This window comes from Somniosus microcephalus, chromosome 10 (assembly GCF_052327205.1).
Source record: "Somniosus microcephalus isolate GS21.2 chromosome 10, FLI_Smic_1.0, whole genome shotgun sequence".
In the NCBI taxonomy this organism is placed as follows: domain Eukaryota; kingdom Metazoa; phylum Chordata; class Chondrichthyes; order Squaliformes; family Somniosidae; genus Somniosus; species Somniosus microcephalus.
Genome location: NC_140996.1, coordinates 239023029 through 239042099, shown reverse-complemented (window position 1 = coordinate 239042099; position 19071 = coordinate 239023029). Strand labels below are relative to the sequence as shown.

General features: G+C 49.3%; 1 pseudogene across 1 annotated transcript; it reads left to right on the top strand.

Moving 5' to 3' along the window:
* The first annotated feature begins 208 nt into the window (after positions 1-208).
* On the top strand, positions 209-7788 carry LOC147112211 (protocadherin-16 pseudogene; annotated as a pseudogene). The gene is made up of 2 exons (XR_015079866.1): positions 209-588; positions 5562-7788. The product of XR_015079866.1 is annotated as a protocadherin-16 pseudogene (transcript).
* Positions 7789-19071: the final 11283 nt, after the last annotated feature.

The window sequence follows — 19071 nt, the reverse complement described above, 5'->3', positions numbered from 1 at the left end:
ATTTGACATTTGTTGGGTACATACAATATTACTTTTAAACAATATTAATTTTAAACAGTCTTTGTACTCTCTCTGGGTCGGGGTCTCTCTCTCTCTGGGTCGGGGTCTCTCTCTCTCTGGGTCGGGGTCTCTCTCTCTCTCTCTCTCTGTCGGGGTCTCTCTCTCTCTCTCTCTCTGTCGGTCTCTCTCTCTGGGTCGGGGTCTCTCTCTCTCTGTGTTGGGGTCTCTCTCTCTCTGAGTCGGGGTCTCTCTCTCTCTGTCTGTCGGTCTCTGGCTCTGGGAGGTGGGGACTCCGGCGGGCGGCAGGAGGTGCTGACGTGTTGCGCTCAGTCGGCGCTGTTGCAGGAGGAGCCGATTCGGCTCCAGCCCCGCTCCCAGATCCCAGCCATCGTCCCCCGGCTCCTGCTCCCAGCTCCCGGCTCCTGCTCCAGCCCAGCTCCCGGGATGTGACTCATTGCCTCCGGCTCTCGGTTCCATCCGCTGCCTTTTCTTGGTCCCAGGTAGCGGATTCCCGCATCGACTCCGGAATTTTAATTCAAAGGACCTCGGAGAGAAGAGTGGATCGGAGAGAAGGAGCTGGAAATCCGGGTGAGTGAGGGGGAGAGCGGGGAGGGCAGGGGGATACGGGAGAGAAAAGCGGGAGGGAGAGAGAGAGGGGGAGAGGGGAGAGCGAGAGGGGGTTTGGGAGGGTGTCGGAGAGCAGGACAATGAGCTGGAGAAACAGGAGCGATGGGGGAAGAGGGGGAGAAGGTGAGAGAGAGGGGAGATAGAGGGGGAGGGGGAGAAGGTGGGACAACCAGTAAACCTAAGAGTTTATACAAATTATATAAATGTATATTTATACACTCAGGGATATATCTGTTTATACACTGTATGGATAGATCTGCGTTTATGAGTTCAACCATAAATGTTTTTTCGATGCTTTGGCAACATAAGATGTACCTTGTCATGCCAATAAAGCGATTTGAATTGAATTGAATTGAGAGGAGAAGGGGGTAGAAGGAGGAAGAGAGAGGGGAGAAGGAGGGAGAGAGAGGGGAGATGGAGGGGGAGAAGGTGAGAGAGGGAGAAGGAGGGAGAGAAGCAGAAAGAGGAAAGGGGGGAGTGAGCTCAAAGGGAGAGGGGAAAAGAGAGAGGGAGATTGTGATCCAGGGCGAGAGGGGCTGGAGAGGATAGAGACAGAGAAAGGAGGGGAAAAGAGAGAAACAAGTGGGGTTGGCTGGGTAGCAGGGTAACTGTGAGAAATGGGCGTGGAGAGGGAGGGATGGAGGGAGAGAGGGAGAGAGTGAGGGGAGAGATGGAGAGAGCGAGGGGAGAGGGAGGGAGGGAGAGAGTGGGGGGGATGGAGATGGAAGGGGAGATGGAGGGAGAGAGCGAGGGGAGAGGGAGAGATGGAGGGAGAGAGCGAGGGGAGAGGGAGGGAGAGAGCGAGGGGAGAGCGAGGGGAGAGGGAGGGAGAGAGCGAGGGGAGAGAGCGAGGGGAGAGGGAGGGAGAGATGGAGGGGAGAGGGAGGAATGGAGGGAGAGAGCGAGGAGAGAGGGAGGGATGGAGGGAGAGAGTGAGGGGAGAGGGAGGAATGGAGGGAGAGAGCGAGGAGAGAGGGAGGAATGGAGAGGGAGGGATGGAGGGAGAGAGTGAGGGGAGAGGGAGGAATGGAGGGAGAGAGGGAGGGATGGAGGGAGAGAGCGAGGGGGGAGGGAGAGAGCGAGGGGAGAGATGGAGAGGGAGGAATGGAGGGGGAGAGGGAGGAATGGAGGGAGAGAGCGAGGGGAGAGGGAGGGATGGAGGGAGGGATGGAGGGATGGAGGGAGAGAGCGAGGGGAGAGGGAGAGATGGAGGGAGAGAGCGAGGGGAGAGGGAGAGATGGAGGGAGAGAGCGAGGGGAGGGATGGAGGGAGAGAGAGAAGGAGAGTTTGAAATAGGAGGAACAGAAGGGAGGAGAGTGTTGGAAGTATACAGTGGTGACTCCCAGGGGTTGGTGTTGGGACCATAAAGGGCATAATTTCAAAGTTTGCAGATGACATAATAGTTGTAAATGGAAGATCGTAGCAGACTTCAGTAGGGCAGAGACAGGCTGGTGAAATGGGCAGACACATGGCAGATGAAATTTAATGCAGAAAAGTGCAAAGTGATATAGAATCATAGAATGGTTACAGCACAGATGGAGGCCATTCGGCCCATCGAGCCTATGCCGGCTCTCTGCAAGAGCACTTCAGCTAGTCCCGCTCCCCCGCCCTTTCTCCGTAGCCCTGCATTTTTTTTCCTTCAGGTACTTATCCAATTCCCTTTTGAAAGCCACAGTTGAGTCTGCCTCCACCACCCTTTCAGGCAGTGCATTTTGGTAGGAAGAATAAGGAGAGGCAATACGAACTAAATGGCACCATTTTAAAGGGGGTGCAGGAACAGAGAGAGTTGGGTGTAAGTACACAAATCTTTGAAGGTGGCAGGACAAGTTGAGAAGGCTGTTAAAAAGCAGACGGGACCCTTGGCTTTATTAATAGAGGCAGAGAGTACAACAGCAAGGAGGTTATACTAAACCTTTATAAATCACTGTTTAGGCCTCAGCTGGAGTATTGTGTCCAATTCTGGGCTCCACACTTTAGGAAGGATGTCCAGGCCTTGGAGATGGCGCAGAGGAGATTTACTGGAATGGTTCAGGGATGAGGGACTTCAGTGATGTGGAGAGACTGGAGAAGCTGGGGTTGTTCTCCTTGGAACAGACAAGGTTAAGGGGGGATTTAATAGAGGTGCTCAAAATTATGAGAGATTTTGTTAGAGTAAATAAGGAGAAACTGTTTCCAGTGGCAGGAGGGACAGTAATCAGAGGACACAGATTTAAGAAAGTGGCAAAAGTGCAGAGGGGAGATGAGGAGAATTTTATTTACGCAGCGAGTTGTTGTGATCTGGAATGCACTGCCTGAAAGGGCGGTGGAAGCAGATTCAATAATAACTTTCAAAAGGGAATTGGATAAATACTTGAAAAGGAGAAATTCACAGGGCTCTGGGGAAAGAGCAGGGGGGAGTGGGACTAATTGGAGAGCTCGTTCAAAGAGCCGGCACAGGCACAATGGGCTGAATGGCCTCCTTCTGTGCTGTATCGATCTATGACAGAGTGGCGTGCTTTGCGTGATGTTATTGATCATAAGAATTATGAGCAGGAGTAGGCCATATACCTGCTCCGCCATTCAATAAGATCATGGCTGATCTTCGACCTCAACTCCACTTTCCTGCCCAATCTCCATATCCCTTGATTCCCCATAAGTCCAAAAATCTATCGATCTCAGCCTTGAATATACTCAAAGACTCAGCATCCACAGCCCTCTGGGGTAGAGAATTCCAAAGATTCATAACCCTCTGAGTGAAGAAATTCCTCCTCATCTCAATTTTAATTGGCCAACCCCGTATTCTGAGACTTTGACCCCTGACTCTAGACACTCCAGCCAGGGGAAACAACCTCTCAGCATCTACCCTGTCAATCCTCCTCAGAATCTTATATGTTTCAATGAGATCCTCTCTCATTCTTGTAAACTCCAGAGTATCGGCCCATTCTACACAATCTCTCATCATAGGACAGCCCTCTCATCCCAGGAATCAATCTAGTGAACCTTTGTTGCACTGCCTCCAAGGCAAGTATATCCTTCCTCAGATATAGAGACCAGAACTGTGCCCAGTACTCCAGGTGTGATCTCACCAAAGCCCTGTACAATTGTAGCAAGACTTCCTTACTCTTATACTCCAACTCTCTTGCAATAAAGGCCAACATGCCATTTGCCTTCCGAATTGCTTGCTGTTCCTGCATGTTAACTCTCTGTGTTTCCTGTACGAGGACAGCTAAATCTCTCTGAACATCAACATTTAATAGTTTCTCACCATTTAAAAAATATTCTGTTTTTCTATTTTTCCAACCAAGGTGAATAACCTCACATTTCCCCACATTATACTCCATCAGCCACCTTAATGCCCACTCACTTAACCTGTCTAAATCCCTTTGCAGACTCTTTGTGTTCTCCTCACAGCTTACTGTCCCACCTAGCTTTGTATTGTCAGCAAACTTGGATACATTACACTCGGTCCCTTCATCTAAGTCATTAATATAGATCGTGAATAGCTGAGGCCCAATCACTGATCCTTGCAGCACCCCATTAGTTACAGCCTGCCAACCAGAAAATGACCCGTTTATCCCTACTCTCTGTTTTCTGTCCGTTAACCAATCCCCTGTCCATACTAATATATTCCACCCAACCCCATGAGCTCCTATCTTGTGCAACAACCTTGTATGTGGCACCTTAGGGAATGCCTTTTCGAAATCCAAATATACAACATCCACTGGCTCCCCTTTATCTACTCTGAGAGAGAGTGGGGGAGAGAGAGAGGGGTACAGTTCGACAGACACTGACTCTCGCTGGGGTACGGGTTCCACAGGCACTGACTCTCACTGGGGTACGGGTTCCACAGACACTGACTCTCACTGGGGTACGGGTTCCACAGATACTGACTCTCACTGGGGTACAGTTCGACAGACACTGACTCTCACTGGGGTACGGGTGCCACAGACACTGACTCTCACTGGGATACAGTTCCACAGACACTGACTCACTGGGGTACGGGTTCCACAGACACTGACTCTTACTGGGGTACAGTTCCACAGACACTGACTCTCACTGGGGTACGGGTGCCACAGACACTGACTCTCACTGGGGTACGGGTTCCACAGACACTGACTCTCACTGGGATACAGTGCCACAGACACTGACTCTCACTGGGGTACGGGTTCCACAGACACTGACTCTCATTGGGATACAGTGCCACAGACACTGACTCTCACTGGGGTATGGGTTCCACAGATACTGACTCTCACTGGGGTACAGTTCGACAGACACTGACTCTCACTGGGGTACGGGTGCCACAGACACTGACTCTCACTGGGATACAGTTCCACAGACACTGACTCTCACTGGGGTACGGGTTCCACAGACACTGACTCTCACTGGGGTACAGCTCCACAGACACTGACTCTCATTGGGGTACGGGTGCCATAGACACTGACTCTCACTGGGGTACGGGTCCCACAGACACTGACTCTCACTGGGGTACGGGTGCCACAGACACTGACTCTCACTGGGGTACAGTTCGATAGACACTGACACTCACTGGGGTACGGGTGCCACAGACACTGACTCTCTATGTAGCTGATATTCACTAGTCGAGTGACTTCTGCACCTGATCTTGACACAAATGCATTTTCCAGCCAGCCAATTGTTGATGATCAGGAGCAGGAACTCTGAATGACCTAATTCATGGAAGATTTTAGGAGCAAGTTTACGGGTTTTTAACGTAAGGTGCCTGTTCTGATGTCAGGAAAATGAGGGGTGTTTGAGTTGTGAGATACAGACGTTGCTCGGTTACCCACCCGGTAACACATTCGCACTAATGACAGACGGAGAATGTGGCTCGTAGGAAGACCACTTTCTTGAACTTATCCTTCCAATGTATAACGCTGCAGTTATCAGTAATCTCCTAATATCCCTGTGAGTAACACTGCAATCAATCTTTTTTATAGAATAGTAGAGATTCTCCGTATGAAGAGAGGAAATTGCGGCCTTCAGGAGCAACATTGATGGTAATTATGGATGTAATGAGGAGGCGCCAGGCTAAATACCGAGGTATGTTTCTGTGGCTTCACGTGGTGTCGGGATTCCTGGTTGGATGGTCCATGGCAGGGCCAGATGAACCTCTTGTTTTACGAATCGATGAGGAGCAGCCAGCTTATACCATCATTGGAGATATAAATGCAGGCCTGCCCCCCGGGCACATAACCAGCAGCTTCTTTATACACGAGACTGATGGCACCGGCATGTCTTCCGACTTAATTATTGACGAAACCACCGGGATTATTAAAACAGCCAGAGTGTTGGATCGTGAGTCCAGAGATAAGTACAAGTTTGTTGCGGTGAATTGGGGAGGTGATGCGGTGGAAGTGGTGATATTAGTCAATGATATCAATGACAATGCTCCAGTGTTTCCCAGCAGTCAGATGAGACTGAAAGTACCCGAGCAGACGCCTGTGGGAACGAGGTTTCGTTTAGATTCAGCCATTGACGCAGATGGAGGTCAATTTAGCACACAGGGATATCTTATCAAAGATGGGAATGTTGGACAAGCCTTTAGGCTGGAAACTAAGAGAGCCACAGAGACACTGGACCTGGAATTAGTGGTCAATAATCCCCTGGACAGGGAGAAGAGGTCCACCTACACGTTGGTGATTGAAGCCTTCGATGGCGGAGCTCCCCGCAAAACAAGTCAGATGACCTTGGATGTCTCCATATTAGACGTCAATGACAACGCTCCAATATTTAATCAGACTCGATACCATGCCATGATCTCAGAAAGCTTACAGCCCGGCAGCAGTCTTCTCCAGGTCTTTGCCACAGATATAGATGAAGGGAATAATGGTGTGGTCATTTATGAGATCAACAGGAGGCAGAGTGATCCCAACCAGTACTTTGCCATAGATTCAAAGACGGGCGTGATCAAGTTAAATAAAGGGCTGGATTATGAAATGAAGAAAGTTCATGAGCTGGTGGTTCAAGCTCGAGATAATGCCACACACCCTGAGGTGACAACAACATTTGTAACCGTCCAGGTCAAGGATTACAATGATAACCAGCCCACTCTCACCATCATCTTTCTCAGTGAAGATGGCTCGCCCCACATCTCGGAGGGAGCCCAACCTGGCCAATTTGTGGCCAGGATCTCTGTATCCGATCCTGACTATGGAGAATATGCTAAAGTCAATGTATCACTGGATGGTGGTGATGGTAAATTTGGGCTGACTACCAAGGACAATATTATTTATCTGATCTGCGTGGACCAGGTGTTAGACAGAGAGGAGCAAGATACTTACCAGCTCAGTGTAATGGCGACAGATTCTGGAACCCCACCATTGAGGGCTGAATCCACATTTACCATACATGTGACTGATGTTAATGACAATCCTCCAGTCTTTGACCACTCAGGATATAAACAGTCCATCCCAGAGGTCCTGTACCCTGGAAGCTTCGTGCTACAAGTAACAGCCAGAGATAAAGATGAGGGCAGTAATGGCGAGATTGTGTATAGCATCATCAGCAGCCCAGAGTCTCATTCTGATTGGTTCACCATCGATCAAGCCACTGGAGTTATTACCACAGCCGCGACTCTTGACTATGAAACAGATCCTGCTCCCAGGTTGACGGTGGTGGCCACTGATCGGGGAAACACCCCCCTGTCCTCCTCTGTCACTGTCACCATAGCGATACAGGATGTTAATGATAACGAGCCCGTGTTCAGCAGCAATTTCTATAATACATCGATCAAGGAAAATGAACCGATTGGAACCTGCTTCCTTCAGGTAGGAGTGTTTGTATTGATGGATTTCTGATTATTAATAACTTGAAAATGTTGATGAACTTGTTAACTCTTTGAGTGTTCACTTTAAATACCCAGGCTCCAGAAGCCATGAGGGAGTAATTGTGGGTGAGGGGGGGAGCACAGTGATGCTATGTAGACTCAAGAATGTTTCTTGGAGGTAGAGATTGGAAGACCAGTCCAATCCTGTGCTCCTCTTGCATGCAGTGTTAAGCTGCCCCCTGGAGCAGGATGTCTGAGTGGAGTCTGGGCTGAGACCCTTGAACAACAAAGAGAAATTAAATACTTTCTCCTAAACAGGGTAAAACTTTGCAATAAAAATCAACTGTTTCAAATCACCCTGTCAAATTTTAAAGCTTGTTTTATGGACAGGTAAAAAAAATAATCAAAAAGGCTAATGGAATGTTAGTCTTTATCTCGAAGGTTGGAATACAAAGGGGGTGAAGTTATGCTTCAGTTGTACAAAGCTCTGGTTAGACCCCGTCTGGAGTCACTGTGTTCAGTTCTGGGCCCCGCACCTCAGGAAGTTACCACAGTGATATGGAGCTGAGGTACAAATCAGCCTTGATCGAATTGAATAGTGGAACAGACTCGATGGGCTGAAAAGCCTCTTCCTTTTCCTATGTTCCTACCAAAGGTAAATTAAATGCTTCTTAAGATTATGCTTTCTATAAATAAGGTGCAGGTGATGCCAATAAAATCCTCCTCAGGTGCTTGCTCCTCATAGTGAGGTCACCTCACAGCAGGTGAAGGTATTGTAGACGAGACGAGGTTCCGTAAGGTACGTACAGAGGTGACACGAGGTATGAATGTGCAGGATAAACAATCTGGAGAAACGTTTGTACACAGCCATACGGGGCACAAAAAATTGATCTGGTCCAAATGGAATGGTGACTTGGTGTAAAGGTGAAAGGTTATAGACAGGGCAAATACTGCAGCTGGAACAGATGTTGTGCTTGTTCAGGACGGCAACCTGAATTTTATCTGGAACATCTGTGGTGGAGACACCACTTGGCAGCTTTTGGTTGCAAGGGTCCTGCGTGGGTATTATTGACGGCTGTTATACATTGATGGACTTGAATATCTGAGACTAACCCATGGATCCAGGACAGCAACAGACTTCTGATTTCTGAGGTTCATTAATAACTCACTGGATCACAGTTAGTGCTGGGATTGTGAAACCAGGGCCTTGGTTCTAACTGCTCAGGCATGCTGGGAAGGAGGGGTGAGAGGTGAAAATATTTTAAATCCTGATCCCGTCTCCATGGAGCCCATTCCCGATCGGTGATAAGAACAGTGGTGATTCACGCTCCGGGCCGACTTAAGATGCATTTAGGGTTAGGGTGGGGGAGTCCTGCTCTGTCCGTTGCCAGGCAACAGAACCACTGGAAGGAGAGGCACAGACTTGCCAAGGTAGCCCCTCCCCCTCCCTCCCCTTCCGTCCCGGCCCCTCTTTCCCACCCCCCCCCCACCGGCTCGGCTCCCTCCCCCTCCGCTCCTCCCCCGGCCCACTCCCATCTCCCCTCCACCCCTCTCCCCTCCACCCCTCTACTCGCCGCCCCCTCTCCCCTCCGCTCCTCCCCGAGCCCCCTCCCCTCCACCCCTCCCCCAGCCCCCTCCACCCCTCCCCCGGCCATCACCCCTCCCCTTGCCCTCTCCCCTCCGTCCCTCCCCTGGCCCTTTCCCCTCCCCCTTCTCAACCCTTCACCAGTTTGTTTGATGAATCCTAAATGCAGTAATAATCTGTCAAATATTGTAATGAGTTTGTTCCATGTGCAGTAACTGACTCCTGACTCTAGGTGTCAGCAAGCTTTGTAAATGGACTGTGATGTCAAAGTTGCCCAGGACCATATAATTTTCACGGTGTACGGCACAGAAGGAGGCCATCGTGTCGGTACTGGCTCTTTGCTAGATCAAACCCAAACTAATCCCACTGCCCCGCTTTCTCCCCATAGCCCTGTATCAATCCCAAACTAATCCCGCTGCCTCACTCTCTCCCCATAGCCCTGCATCAATCCCCAAACTAATCCCACTGCCCTGCTCTCTCCCCATAGCCCTGTATTAATCCCAAACTAATCCCACTGCCCCGCTCTCTCCCCAGAGCCCTGTATCAATCCCAAACTAATCCCACTGCCCCGCTCTCTCCCCATAGCCCTGTATTAATCCCAAACTAATCCCACTGCCCCGCTCTCTCCCCATAGCCCTGTATTAATCCCAAACTAATCCCACTGCCCCGCTCTCTCCCCATAGCCCTGTATTAATCCCAAACTAATCCCACTGCCCCGCTCTCTCCCCAGAGCCCTGTATCAATCCCAAACTAATCCCACTGCCCCGCTCTCTCCCCATAGCCCTGTATTAATCCCAAACTAATCCCACTGCCCCGCTCTCTTCCCATAGCCCAGAATCAATCCCAAATTAATCCCACTGCCCCGCTCTCTCCCCATAGCCCTGTATCAATCCCAAACTAATCCCACTGCCCCGCTCTCTCCCCATAGCCCTGTATCAATCCCAAACTAATCCCACTGCCCCGCTCTCTCCCCATAGCCCTGTATTAATCCCAAACTAATCCCACTGCCCCGCTCTCTTCCCATAGCCCAGAATCAATCCCAAATTAATCCCACTGCCCCGCTCTCTCCCCATAGCCCTGTATCAATCCCAAACTAATCCCACTGCCCCGCTCTCTCCCCATAGCCCTGTATTAATCCCAAACTAATCCCACTGCCCCGCTCTCTTCCCATAGCCCAGAATCAATCCCAAACTAATCCCACTGCCCCGCTCTCTCCCCATAGCCCTGTATCAATCCCCAAACTAATCCCACTATCCCGCTCTCTCCCCATAGCCCTCCTGTATTAATCCCAAACTAATCCCACTGCCCCGCTCTCTTCCCATAGCCCAGAATCAATCCCAAACTAATCTCACTGCCCCGCTCTCTCCCCATAGCCCTGTATCAATCCCCAAACTAATCCCACTGCCCCGCTCTCCCCCCATAGCCCTGTATCAATCCCAAACTAATCCCACTGCCCCGCTCTCTCCCCATAGCCCTGTATTAATCCCAAACTAATCCCACTGCCCCACTCTCTTCCCATAGCCCAGAATTAATCCCACTGCCCCGCTCTCTCCCCATAGCCCTGTATCAATCCCCAAACTAATCCCACTGCCCCGCTCTCTCCCCATAGCCCTGTATCAATCCCAAACTAATCCCACTGCCCCGCTCTCTTCCCATAGCCCAGAATCAATCCCAAACTAATCCCACTGCCTCGCTCTCCTCCCACAGCCCTGCATCAATCCCAAACTAATCCCGCTGCCTCACACTCTCCCCATAGCTCTGTTTCTTCCTCTGCTTCCAATATTTATCCAATTTTCCATTAAAAGATGCGATGGTCTCTGCCTCAACCACTTCCTGTGGCAAAGCATTCAAAGCTCCAACAACTATCGGTGTAAAGACATTTCTCCGAAGCACTCTCCTCACTCAATGACAATTTTAAATTGATGACCCCTGGTCATGGAGTCCCCAACCAGAGCAAACAGTTTCTCCCCATTCTCTCTGTCAAAATCCATCATCATTTTAGAATCTTCTATTTCATTCTGTCCCCCGTCTGCCCGTCCTCCAGCCCGTCTGCCCGTCCTCCAGCCCATCTGCCCGTCCTCCAGCCCGTCTTCCCGTCCTCCAGCCCGTCTGCCCGTCCTCCAGCCCATCTGCCCGTCCTCCAGCCCGTCTGCCCCCTTAACTCTTTGCTAAATCTGCAATCTTTGTGTCAGCAAATGTGCAATCCTGATCTGCCCACAGAGGGGACTGGGTACGGTGGTGTCGGGGTTCTGTTACTGGACTAATAATCCAGAGAACGTGAGTTCAAATCCCACCATGGCAGTTTAAGAATTGGAATCAGTTTAAAAATAATCACCATAAAAAAGCTGGTAATAAAGGGTGGTCTCAGTAAATGGAACCATGGAACTGGTTCATGAATGTCCTTTAGGGAAGGAAAACTGCCGCCCTTACCCGGTCCGGCCTCAGTGTGACTCACACCCACATGGTGGATTCTTGACTGAAGTGGCTCAAACCACGGAAGAGAAAATAAATACCAACATCCATCATTTTAAAAAGGCTGCGTATTTCCACCATCGCTGTCTCCATCCCTACCTCACCCACCATCGCTGTCTCCATCCCTACCTCACCCGCCATCGCTGTCTCCATCCCTACCTCACCCACCATCGCTGTCTCCATCCCTACCTCACCCGCCATCTCTGTCTCCATCCCTACCTCACCCACCATCACTGTCTCCATCCCTACCTCACCCACCATCGCTGTCTCCATCCCTACCTCACCCACCATCACTGTCTCCATCCCTACCTCACCCACCATCACTGTCTCCATCCCTACCTCACCCACCATCGCTGTCTCCATCACTACCTCACCCACCATCTCTGTCTCCATCCCTACCTCACCCACCATCGCTGTCTCCATCCCTACCTCACCCACCATCACTGTCGCCATCCCTACCTCACCCACCATCGCTGTCTCCATCCCTACCTCACCCGCCATCGCTGTCTCCATCCCTACCTCACCCACCATCGCTGTCTCCATCCCTACCTCACCCACCATCACTGTCTCCATCCCTACCTCACCCACCATCGCTGCCTCCATCCCTACCTCACCCACCATCACTGTCTCCATCCCTACCTCACCCGCCATCGCTGTCTCCGTCCCTACCTCACCCACCATCACTGTCTCCATCCCTATCTCACCCGCCATCGTTGTCTCCATCCCTACCTCACCCACCATCACTGTCTCAATCCCTACCTCACCCACCATCACTGTCTCCATCCCTACCTCACCCACCATCGCTGTCTCCATCCCTACCTCACCCGCCATCGCTGACTTCATCCCTACCTCACGCACCATCACCCGTCTCCATCCCTACCTCACACTGAAAGGGATTATTACTAGTCCTAGCCCCTGTAGGGCTACCCCAGATCAGGTGTATTCCCCAGACGTTCACTTTCAACTAAAGTTAGAGGTAGCCGAATCCTTAAGATGCTTAATTGGGTCTAAAGGTCCAGACTATCTCTCCCTAAAGGAAAGGAACGACCTGAAGATGTTACCGTGTGGGGGGTTAAAATCGCGAAATTGGGGGGGCATGAACCCATCCCGCCCCCAACCCGCCTCCATGCCAGTTTCAAAGGAGGCGGATACCCGACCCGCACTGGGACCCACCTCCCCGAGGCGGGAAGGGGATTAGTGCCAATTAACTGCCTGTTAGCAGGTAGTTAACAGGCAGTTTTTAGCCTAATCCCTATTTTTATTCCTGAAATGTGGGATTCCTGACGGCTCCAAACCATGCCAAGTTAGCGAGGCGGACCGTCGGGCTGAAGGGCTTGGAGGGTTCGAGATGTCCGGTGTTAAGGTGAGTGATGGGTGCATGTGTTCAGAGGTAAGTGTGTTTGGTGTCTGTAAAGTGTTTAAAGAAGTTTAATTACCTTTACTTACCTTTACAGCCTTCCTTCCTTCAGGTCTCGAGAGTCCCTCATCTCACCGGCACAGAAAGCAGAATAGCCGCAAGCTGTCAAAAGTTCCAGCATTCAGCTTTCTGTTCTGGAAAGATTTCTAAATCGGCCTGAGAGGAAGGAATTGTGTACAGATTGTCAGTGTTTGACAGCTTCAATGAGCTGTCAAACGCTGATATTTCATCTGTCAAAAGCTCTTGACAGATGAAATGTCAATCTGTGACGTCACCTGTTGCCGGGTGGCCATTAATTGGCCTGCTGAGTCGGCTGGGCGGGCTCAACAAGGTCAATCAAGTCAAAATCGCGTGGGTTGGCCACAACTCGATGGAGGCGGGACTACAACCCCAAAAGTTGTAGTCCTGCCTCCTACACGCCTCCAGTATCAACATCCAGCCCTAACAGTTCCAAATACAAAAAGCTTTTACAATTCTATTATCAGAGATCCTTATTCTCAAATCTTAATTTCGTTACATTTTTACATTTCTTAGTCTATTCCAGGAGTAGGCTCGAGGGGCCAAATGGCCGACTCCTGCTCCTATTTCTGATGAGAACTGGCCCCAATGCCCCAGGAATCTGAAGCCCTCCCTCCTGCATTATCTCTCCAGCCGCACATTCATCTGCTCTATCCTCCTATTTCTATACTCATTTGCGTGTGGCACCAGGAGTAATCCGGAGATTACTACCTTTGAGGTCCTGCTTTTTAATCTCTTTCCTAGCTCCCTAAAATCTGCCTGCAGGACCTCATTCCACCTATGTCATTGGTACCAATATGGACCACGACCTCTGTCTGTTCACCCTCCCCCCTCAGAGTAGGGTCCATTTGGGACCAAAGTGGCAATCTTTGTGTAACATAGAAACATTGAAGATAGGAGCAGGAGGAGGCCATTTGGCCCCTCAAGCCCGCTCCGCCATTTAATGAGATCATGGCTGATCATCCAAATTCAGTACCCTGTCCCTGCTTTCTCCCCATATCCCTTGATCCCTTTAGCCTCAAGAAATATATCCAACTCCTTCTTGAATATATTTAATGAATTGGCCTCAACTGCACTGTGTGGCAGAGAATTCCACAGGTTCACCACTCTCTGGGTGAAGAAATTCCTCCTCATCTCAGTCCTAAATGGCTTACCCCTTATCCTTAGACTGTGACTGCATCTAGTCTGTCTAGTCCTGTTAGAATTTTATAAGTTTCAATGAGATCCCCTCTCATTCTTCTAAACTCTAGTGAATATAAGCCGAATCGACCCAATCTCTCCTCATACGTCATTCCTGCCATCCCAGGTATCAGTCTGGTGAATCTTCGCTGCACTCTTTCCATGGCAAGAACATCCTCAGATAAGGCGACAAAAACTGCACATAATACTCAAGGTGTGGTCTCACCAAGGCCCTGTCCAACTGCAGCAAGACATCCTTGCTCCTGTACTCGAATCCTCTCGCTACGAAGGCCAACATACCATTTGCCGCCTTAACTGCCTGCTGCACCTGCATGCTTACCTTCAGCGACTGGTGCACAAGGACACCCAGGTCTCGTTGCACTTCCCCTTTTCCTAATCTATTGCCGTTCAGATAATAATCTGTCTTCCTGTTTTTGCCACCGAAGTGGATAACCTTGCATTTATCCACATTATACTGCATCTGCCATGCATCTGCCCAATCACCCAACCTGTCCAAATCATACTGGAGTTTCTCTGCATCCTCCTCACAGCACACACGCCCACCCAGCTTTGTGTTTTCTGCAAACTTGGAGATATTACATCTCGTTCCCTCGTCTAGATCATTTATTTATATGTATATTGTGAATAGCTGGGGTCCTAGCACCGATCCCTGCGGTACCCCACCAGTCACTGCCTGCCACTCGGAAAAAGACCCGTTTATTCCAACTCTTTGCTTCCTGTCAGCCAACCAGTTCTCTATCCAATCTCATGTGCTTTAACTTTGTACGCTAATCTCTTATGCGGGACCTTATCGAAAGCCTTCTGAAAGTCCAAATGCACCATATCCACTGGTTCTCCCTTATCTATTCTACCAGTTACATACTCAAAAAATTCCAGTAGATTAGTCAAGCAGGATTTACCTTTTGTAAATCCATGTTGACTTTGTCCGATCCTGTCACTGTTTTCCAAGTGCTCTGCTATTACATCTTTTATAATGGACTCTAGCATTTTCCCCACTACCGATGTCAGGCTTACTGGTCTATAATTCCCCGTTTTCTCTCTACCACCCTTTTTAAATAGTGGGGTTACATTAGCTATCCTCCAATCCATGGGAACTGTTCCAGAGCCTATAGAATTTTGGAAGATGACCAGTAATGCATCTACTTTTTCTAGCGCCACTTCCTTAAATACCCTAGGATGTAGATTATCAGGCCCTGGGGCTTTATCGGCCTTCAATCCCATCAATTTCCCTAACACCATTTCCCTACAAATACTGATTTCTTTCAGTTCCTCCCTTTCATCAGACCCTATGTTCCCCGACATCTCTGGGAGGTTATTTGTGTCCTCCTTTGTGAAGACAGAACCAAAATATGTATTTAATTGGTCGGCCATTTCTTTGTTCCCCATTATAAATTCCCCTGATTCTGACTGCAAGGGACCTACGCTTGACTTCACCAATCTTTTTCTCTTCACATATCTATAGAAGCTTTTACAGCCAGTTTTTATGTTCCCTGAAAGCTTACTCTCATAATCTATTTTCCCCCTCTTAATTAATCCCTTTGTCCTCTTTTGCTGAATCCTAAACTGCTCCCAATTCTCAGGTTTGCTGCTTTTTCTGGCCAAATTATATGTCCTCTCCTTGGATCTTATGCTATCCCTAATTTCCCTTGTTAGCCATGGTTGAGTCACCTTTTTGTTTTATTTTTATGCCAAACAGGGATGAACAAGTTATATAGTTCATCCATGCGATCTTTAAATGTTTGCCTTTGCCTATGCACCGTCAACCCTTTAAGTAACGTTCCCCAATCCGGCCTAGACAACTCGTGCCTCAGACCATTGTAGTTTCCTTTATTTAAGTTCAGGACCCTAGTCTCTGAGTCAACTACTTCACTCTCCATTTTAATGAAGAATTCTATCATATTATGATCGCTCCTCCCCAAGGGGCCTCGCACAACAAGATTGCTAATTAACCCTTTCTCATTACATAATACCCAATCTAAGATGGCCTGATCTCTAGTTGGTTCCTCGACATATTGGTCCAGGAAACCATCCCGTATACACTCTAGGAATTCCTCCTCCACAGTATTGTTACTAATTTGGTTAGCCCAATCTATATGTAGATTAAAGTCACCCATGATAACTGCTGTGCCCTTATTGCACGCATCTCTAATTTCCTGTTTAATGCCATCCCCAACCTCAGCATTACTGTTTGGGGGTCTGTATACAACTCCCACTAACGCTTTCTGCCCCTTGGTATTTCTCAGCTCTGCCCACACAGATTCCACATCATCAGAGCGAATATCCTTCCTTATTATTGTGTTCAGCTCCTCTTTAACCAGCAATGCTACCCCATCTCCTTTTCCTTTTTTCCTGTCCTTCCTGAATATTGAATACCCCTGGATGTTGAATTCCCAGTCTTGGTCACCCTGGAGCCATGTCTCCGTAATCCCAATTATATCATAACCGTTTACATCTATTTGCGCAGCTAATTCATCCACCTTATTATGAATGTTCCTCGCATTAAGACACAAAGCCTTCAGGCTTGATTTTTTAACAATCTTAGTCCTTTTAGAATGATTATGTACTGTGGCCCTGTTTGATTTACTCCCTTGATTTCTCTGCCTTCCACCTTTGCTTTTCTCCTTCCTGTCTTTTGCTTCTATCCTTGCTTCCCTTTCCTCTGCCTCCCTGCACAGGTTCCCAACCCCCTGCCATTTTCGTTTAAACCCTCCCCAACAGCACTAGCAAACACTCCCCCTAGGACATCGGTTCCAGTCCCGCCCAGGTGCAAACCGTCCAGTTTGTACTGGTCCCACCTCCCCCAGAACTGGTTCCAATGTCCCAGGAATTTGAATCCCTCCCCTTTGCACCATTCCTCTAGCCACGTATTCATCTGAAATATCCTTCTATTTCTACTCTGACTAGCACATGGCACTGGTAGCAATCCTGAGATTACTACCTTTTGAGGTCCTATTTTTTAATTTACCTCCTAACTTCCTATATTCAGCTTTTAGGACCTCATCCCATTTTTTACCTATATCGTTGCTACCTATATGCACCACAACAACTGGCTGTTCACCCTCCCCCTCCAGAATGCCCTGCAGCCGCTCCTAGACTTCCTTGACCCTTGCACCAGGGAGGCAACATACCATCCTGGAGTCTCGTTTGCGGCCGCAGAAACGCCTATCTGTTCCCCTTACAATAGAATCCCCTATCGCTAGCTCTCCCACTCTTTTTCCTCCCGTCCTGTGCAGCAGAACCACCCATGATGCCAGGAAGTTGGCTGTTGCTGCCTTCCCCCGATAAGCCATCTCCCTCAACAATATCCAAAGCGGTATATCTGTTTGAAAGGGGGATGGCCACAGGGGACCCCTGCACTACCTGCCTGCACCTACTACTCTGCCTGGTGGTCACCCATTCCCTTCCTGCCTGTGCAGCCTTTACCTGCAGTGTGACCAACTCCCTAAATGTGCTATCCACGATGTCCTCAGCATCGCAAATGCTCCAGTATGTATCTATTCGCAGCTCCAGCACCGCAATGCGGTCTGTCAGTAGCTGCAGCTGGATACACTTCCCGCACACATGGTCGTCAGGGACACAAGAAGTGTCCCTGATTTCCCACATAGTGCAGGAGGAGCATGCCACGGGACCAAGCTGTGCTGCCATGACTTACCCTTTAATTAATTCAAATTAAATTAAATCAAATCAATACCACTAATTACACTACAATTAAATGATATACTCAAGGGCCCTTGTTTACTACCACTCCCCGCTACACAACGGAGACCCTAGAAACTATAAACCACAAAAATTAAGTTTGGAAAAAAGTGAGAAAGAGAGAAATACTCACCAACCAATCACTTACCTGCTTTCTGGTGACGTCACACTTCGATTACTTTTTACTTCTTGCTGCTGCCGCCGGTGTGTCTGGGCCGCTCTCTCTCCCCGCTCTTTAACTCCTCGGTCTCTGCGCTCAGTCTCCACCCAGGGCCGCTCTCGCTGCTGCTGCCGGTGTGTCTGGGCCGCTCTCTCTCCCCGCTCTTTAACTCCTCAGTCTCTGCGCTCAGTCTCCACCCAGGGCCGCTCTCGCTGCTGCTGCTGGTGTGTCTAGGCCGCTCTCTCTCTCCCTGCTCTTTAACTCCTCGGTCTCCACGCTCAGTCTCCACCCAGGGTCGCTCTTGCTGCTGCTGCTGGTGTGTAGAGCTGGAAGATGTAGGTGAGGTTTTAAATGAATATTTTGCATCTGTGTTCACTATGGAGAAGGACAATGTAGGCATAGAAATCAGGCAGGGGGATTGTGATATACTTGAACAAATTAGTATTGAGAGCGAGGAGGTACTAACGGTTTTAGCAGGCTTAAAAGTGAATAAATCCCCAGGCCCAGATGAGATGTATCCCAGGCTGCAGTGTGAGGCAAGGGAGGAGATTGCAGGGGCTCTGACATAAATTTTCAGAACCTCTCTGGCCAGAGGGGAGGTGCCAGAGGACTGAAGGACAGCTAATGTAGTACCATTATTCAAGAAGGGTAGTAGGGATAAACCAAGGAATTACAGGCCAGTGAGCCTAACATCAGTGGTAGGGAAATTATTGGAAAAAATTCTGAGGGACAGAATTAGTCTCCACTTGGAGAGGCAAGGATTAATCAAGGATAGTCAGCATGGCTTTGTCAGGGGGAGATCATGTCTAACCAATTTGATTGATTTTTTTGAGGGAGTGACTAGGTGTGTGGATGAGGGTAGTGCAGTTGATGTAGTCTACATGGACTTCAGTAAGGCTTTTGGCAAAGTCCCACATGGGAGACTGGTCAAGAAGGTAAGAGCCCATGGGATCCAGGGCAATTTGGCACATTGGATCCAAAATTGGCTTAGTGGTAGGAGGCGGAGGGTAATGGTCGAAGGTTGTTTTTGTGATTGGAAGCCTGTGTCCAGTGGTGTACCGCAGAGTTCGGTGCTGGGTCCTTTGCTGTTTGTAGTGTACATTAATGATTTAGATATGAATGTAGGAGGTGTG